Genomic DNA, 6,821 nt, shown 5'->3' on the forward strand with positions numbered 1-6,821 from the left:
TCCTCCCCGCGCCGCCCTTCATTGACCAGGGCCCCAAGGAGGCCAGAGAACATGGACAGCCAAGAAGGAGATTCAAGAGGTGCCCTGTACTGTACTGTAGGGGAGTGATGGGTCAACTAAGAAATTTTGAATTGTTAGAAAAATGAGGAGGTTGCCAGACTCACTTGCACTTTCTGAGATTTAAGTACTTAGGAAATGAAACAGACCTGGTGAACCTTTTTGCCCTGGGCCTATATCATATAAATAGTGTTAATAATCACTTTACTATAGAATTACAAATAAGTATTTATTTAAAGGCAAAGAATTGTTTAGTTGCTAACTCATGGCTAACTCTTTTGCAACTCTGTGGCCCACCAGGCTCCTCTGTCCATGGGATTTCCCATGCAAGGATACTGGAGTGGGTTGCCATTCCCTTCTCCAGGGGATCTTCCCGACCCAAAGATGGAACTCAAGTCTCCTGCGTTGGCAGGTGGATTCTTTACCACTGAGTCACCAGGGAAGCCCCCAAAGGCAAACGATACACACCATATTTTCCTGTTGTGAACTCTACTTTTCAAAGATCTGAAGTATCATTAGCACGGTTTCTAAGTTTACTTTTGTCACTTTTATTTTATAAACCTGAAGTTCTACCCAACAGAACATTTTGGAGTCTGGTGAATAACTCCCCGCCCCAATATAAGTGGCATCCAGGAGAAAGAAGGTGGCCTGGCTATGACTATGTAGTTGAAACACTTTATTTGCAGATGAATACATCCACCAAGTCCTATTTTTTATGTTCACAACTCTGAATGTCTCTGGTTTCACAAACTGGGGTCACCATTCACATTGAGGCAATGCAGCACTTCCTATCATCAGGCTCAGAGAAGGGTCCAAGTCACCCTGGACTGTCCCATCTCCCTAGTTTGCCAGGATCAACAAGTTACCAAATCAGGATTTCCATGGTGCTTCAGTGGTTAATGATCTGCCTTTCAATGCAGGGATCTCAGGTTTGATCCCTGAGAGGGGGAACTAAGATCCCACATGCCTCAAGCTACTGAGCTGGCACACCCCCAGCTACTGAGTCCTGCCTTCCACAACTAGAGAGTGCATGCACTACAAGGAAAGAAACCCACAGGATGGAAGGAAGATCCCCCCTGCTGAAACAAAGACCCAAGGCAGACAAATCAATAAATACTGGCTTTTAAATAAAATCTATTTTTAAAAAGGTACCATACCGCCTTTGATGGTACCTAAAAAGCTAGCATTCACTCCTCAGGGTTCCCAGTATCTTCTTCTACTCTTCCTCGCACCTCCCAGAGGGTCTCTGATATGTGTGAGCTCTCCCCACGGACTCCATACTTCTGCTGTTCCCGAGCTCAAGTCTGTCCCCCATACTTCACTGGTGCTGGGCCCTCTATCCTATGAGGGTGTGAGTGCTTATGACAGCAAGGCAAGTACAAATTGTTGTTGTTTTTTTTAAAGTTTCCATCAAAGTCTGTTACAGCGCCTTTCAGATTTAGTCATGCAACATAAAAAGAGAAAGGAACCCTTATTATGAAAACCTCTTCCACTGAAAGGAATAATCTCCTCTCAGATGAGCCTGGTTCCAAAAGGAGTTAAATCCCTCTCTGCCTTTGCTTTCTGGACAGGAAGCGCCACAGGCCTGCTTCCTGTCAGAATGTTGCAGACTGGAAACAAGGGTTTCTGTCTTGGGCTGCTGGGCAGCCCTGGGAGGTGTTCTCGAAGTTGCCCCCTCAGAAGCCTGCTGGGGGCCCAGGGTGGGGAAGAGCTTTCGTATGTGTTGTTTGTCACAGCAGTGCCCCGCAGCCAGACCCTGTATTGGATTTTGTTTTTCTTTTTTTAAATTGTGGACCAGAATACCAATATGTCCACTAAGAGCTCTGAATTCTGATCATCCAGAGTCAATAAATCCCTGTGTGACTTGAGGAAAGTTTGGGGTTTTGTTAGTTTGGAAAAAAATTTTTAATTAATTCATTCATTTCTGGCTGTGCCAGGTCTTCATTGCTGCGCACTGGCTGTTCTCAAGTTGCGGAGAGCAGGCGCTACTCTCTGGTCCTGGTGGGCGGGCTTCTCATTGCCCTGGCTTCTCTTGTTGTGGAGTACAGGCTCTAGAGCCCAGGCTTCAGAAGTTGTGGTGCAGGAGCTTGGTTGCCCCGAAGCATATGGAATCTTCTCAGAGCAGGGATCGAATCCCTGTCCCTGCTTTGCCAAGCAGACTCTTAACCCCTGGACCACCAGGGAAGTCGGAGAAAGGTGTCTGTGTTTTTTTTTTTTTTTTCATTTTATTTTTGGCTGCCTTATGGCATGTGGGAACTTAGTTCCCTGACCAGGGAGCAAACTTGTGCCCCTGCAGTAGAAGCACAGAGTCCTAACCACTGGACCACCGGGGAATCCCCGTGTTTTGTTTTGTTTTTAATTTAAAAATTTTAAAAAAGGTACATTTTGTCCCTTGACCCCTGAGGCCTGAGGCAGGTCTTTTGTTAACAGTCCAACTAGGGGAGCGGGGAGTCTACGCTGGTCCTGGGGAGGGGAGCTGCCAGACAGAACCCAAGGCAGATTGGATGCAACTGATGACTTGGGCTGGTGGAGGTCCTGTGTACCCCCAGCCTCATCACCTACCATGACACTGAGAACCAAGAGGAAGCAAGAGACATTTTAACCAGCCCCGCAAAACCCTCCTCAGTCCCTGTGCTAAAGCCTGCAGTCATACACTCTCCTGAGTCTGTTAACTCTCAGTTTACATCCAGTCCTTTTTTCTTTTCTTTTTGCCTTTTCATCCTCTTCACCCATTTCTCCCACCCCACCCTGCTGCCTCCTACTTCTGGCAGCTATCAGTTTGTTCCCTGTATCTCTGAGCTTGTTTTTTTTTAAGATCTCACATATAACAGAGATTATATTGTAGTTGCTTTCTCTGTCCTGTTTATTTCACTTAGCATAATGCCCTCAAGGCCCATCCATGTTGTCACAGATGTGTCTTCTTCAATGTCTTCTTTTCAATATGCATATCTTTTACCTCCATGGTTAAATCTATTCCTAGAAATTTTATTCTTTTTGATGCAATTGTAAATGACATTATTTCCTTAATTTCTCTTTCTGCTGGTTTATTATTAATATAAAGAAATACAATGGTTTTTTTCATGCTGATTTTGTATCCTGTAGCTTTATTGAATTCATTTATTCTAAGAGTTTTTGATGGAGTCTTGAGGGTTTTCTATATATAAAATCATGTATCTGAGAACAGTGACAGTTTTACTTCTTGGTTTCCTATTTGGATGCCTCTTTTCCTTGCCTAATTCCTCTGGCTTGGACTTGTAGTACTATGTGGATAAAAGTTGTGAGTGGGGCATCCTTGTCTTTTTCCTGATCTTAGGGGAAAAGTTTTCAGATTTCCTGTGAATTATGCCACGCAGAGAACTTCCAGATAAGGAAGACACCTCTAGATCAGCAAAGGGTACTTCTTATTGCCCTTTAGTTACAATCAAAAAACATTAAACAAGATTCAAATACCACTAGGCTTCTCTCAGACCTCTCTTGTGAAGGAGTTATGCTTTCAAAAGCCCAGTCACATGTGGGATCCTCCCCTTTAGAGGAAGGACACAAGAAGACACCAGAATGAATCCGCTTTGGAGGGAGCAGTCATTGTAACCGCCATTACTCTTTCTCCTGGGGCAGCTGAGAATGGTATGGGTGACGTCATGTGTCACCCCATCACCTTTTGGGACATCTTTTCATGGGCAGATTTCTCCCTGTCCTTAGCTGCAGTCAAGAGCCAAACAGGACAGTGCTGGAGAGAGATTGCTCATAGGAACCTTTATGTATTATCTGATTGTTGCCATAATGGTATGTTTATTTTCTATAACAGTTAGTGTTAGTTGCAATCTTGCTAAACTCTTTGCAACCCTATGGACTATAGCCTGCCAGGCTCCTCTGTCTATGGGATTTCCCAATCAAGAATACTGGAGTGGGTTGCCTTTCCCTCCTCCAGGGGATCTTCCTGACGCAAGCATTGAACCCAGGTCTCCTGCATTGCAGGCAGATTCTTTACCATCTAAGCCACCAGGGAAGCCAGGAAATGCAGGTCCCTGCTTTCCGCTACAGACCAGGGCATACAGGATGGGGGTGAGCTTTGTCTGGACCACTTCCCTCCCACGGGGTCTTCCCTCCCTACGGTGATGACATTCCCCCTCTGAAGATCTCATGCTCCCTCTGAAGGTGTGAATACTCTGCCACGGTCTGCCCTCATTCACCTGCAGAATTCTGAAGAGCTCTGTACAGACCTGCCCCTGTCCCGGCCCCAACATAAAACCCTCTGACTTCTCAACTCCAGTCCTGGGCCTGACTTTTCTCCATCATGGGGCAGAACAAGTACATGGAATCAGTTGTGAGCAACCCTGACATCATAGCTCCCCCAATCTCCAGACCGAAATGAACAAACTGTTGGTAAGAACCAAAAGAGTGCATGGGTATTTGTGTGTGTGTGTGTGTGTGTGTGTGTGTGTGTGTGTGTAGGAAAAAATACCCCTCTAGGTTAACCCAGATATTCTATTTCTTCTAGGAAGCCCCATGTTCTAGTAAGAACATCATCAAGAATCTAATATAATCTATTTTCAAATATATTCACAAGTTCTTGGCTCTCAGGATGCTGGTGATTGAGGTTTTTGGGAGAAAGGATGGTTGAAGGGCTCCAACATAACAACAGATACATGCCATCTTGGGAATGCACTTATCTTCTCACGGTTATCTTCCTAACTGTTAGAGAGCCCCACAGGAGATGTAGTGTCCATGTTGGGGTGGGGAGATTGGGGAAAAAGTGAAATGTCAGGAAAAAAGGTACAGAGCTGGACGATGGGAGTTTCCTATTGTGAGCTGTCACAGGACATCTGGTGCTGGTTTGGAGGAAAGCGGGGATAACTGAGCAGGAGCAGACTGTGGAGCAGAGGAGAGATGGCACTGGAGGGCTGCCATGGCTTCAGGGTGAGGCAGAGGGGCCAATGGGCAGGGGCAGAAGGGCAGCCCCTGGGAGTGGATACAGCTCTGTACTCAGCACCTTGGCTTTGGGAAGGGGACAGAAGCCTGACTGTGGAGCCTCCTAGCAACTCAAAGGGAGAAGAGCTAGGGCCTAAGGTCCAGGAGAGAGAAAAAAAAAAAACAGGTCTCTGTGAGGTTGCAGGGCTGAGTCACCAGGCCTACTGAGAAGGTTACAGAAAGGCCAGTGGGGACAGAAAGAGAAGGTGTCCCCAGAGTAGCAGGAGGCTCACAAGTGAGGAGCCACAGGAGGACCCCAGCAAGCAAGATACCTTCCCGACAGCTGTCACAGCCAGTCTGCACCTCCAGGAGCCTAGCAGGCCCAGGTGCAACCCGAGACACCACTGGGGCAGGCTGTGGGCAGTCAGGCCCAGCTGGGGCCCCTTTCCCAGGGGAAGGGCAGGGAGGAGATGGACGGAGGAGGGGCTGAATTCTAGTCTCCAAGAAACCTGGTGCCTGGAAATCTTGAGTCACAGCAGGAGACACACTCATGCAGGAACAAAGAGGGGAAGGAAGGAGTGAATGACCCAGCAAGAACATACACCCCTGTCCCTGTGCCACTCACAGCTTCTCCAGAGGAGACTGCAAGGAGGGGGAGGAAAGTACACACATGCTTCTTTTTATATAAAGTTATGTATTTAGGTCATGGATTCATGAATATACGAGTCTCTTCTAGCTAGTGGATAATGTAGCTATTTCTTGTATTGTTTGATAATATCAACAAACTCTTCAAAGGGATCTCCAACTGTTTCCCTGTCTAGAAGAAGAGATAAACCAGGGACTCCGCTTTCTTTAGGAAATGCACATGCAGAGGCTATCTGTCCTGTGTTCTTTTGTCCTATCGTCAAGCTCACCGATCCTTTCTTCTACCGGTCAATTGCACAGTTAAACACGTGTAGTGTGGATTTTTCACTTCAGCTGTTTGACTTTTCAGCCCTACAATTTTGTGTTGATTCCTTTTGATAGTTTCTATTTTTACAGACCATTCCCTGCAGTAATCCTCACTTCTTAAGTATCTGCTCCAGCTTTGATAACTGTATGCAGCTGAGTAGCCATCACCCAGTCAAGACACAGAACACTCCCAGCACCCCACACAGTCTCTTCTGCCCCAGTAGTCCTTTCCCACCCACCCCATCAGGACAGGCACTCCATCCCAGGATATATGGGACTCAAATGAGGAATATATATGAGGGCACTTAGGAAAACAGAAGAATAGTTATTCCACAAGTGCGGAGATGCTTTGCACCATTATCAGTAGTCTAAATAAGGAAATGAAAGCATGCGATAGTCTCCAGGGAAGGTGAAAAGATAAAATTAAGTACCAATTTTGACTTTTTGAAACCATCTCAAAACAGGAGGCTGTATCCACAATGACAAGAATTTCTACATGAAACTAGGATGCAACCTCATTCTTTTCTTAAAACTTAATTTAGGACTTCCCTGGGAGCACAAAGGATAAGAATCTGCCTGCCAATGCAGGGGACACAGGTTCCATCTCTGGTGCAGGAAGATCTCACATGCTGTGGAACGACTAAGCCCACGCACCACAACTACTGAGCCAGAGCTCTAGAGCCCTCGAACTGCAACTAATGAGCCCAAGGGCTGGAACTACTGAGGCCGCGTGCCTGGCGCCCACGCTCCGTAACAAGAGAAGCCGCTGCAATGAGAAACCTGGGCACTGCACTGAAGAGCAGCCCCTGCTCACTGCAACTAGAACAAGCCCACGTGCAGCAATGAAGACCTACCGCAGCCAAAAATATAAATAAATAAATGGATCATATGAAATTTTTTTTTCA

Source organism: Bos grunniens, chromosome 8 (assembly GCF_055505025.1).
Source record: "Bos grunniens cultivar Pamir isolate PY7600 chromosome 8, Bosgru_T2T1.0, whole genome shotgun sequence".
Lineage (NCBI taxonomy): Eukaryota > Metazoa > Chordata > Mammalia > Artiodactyla > Bovidae > Bos > Bos grunniens.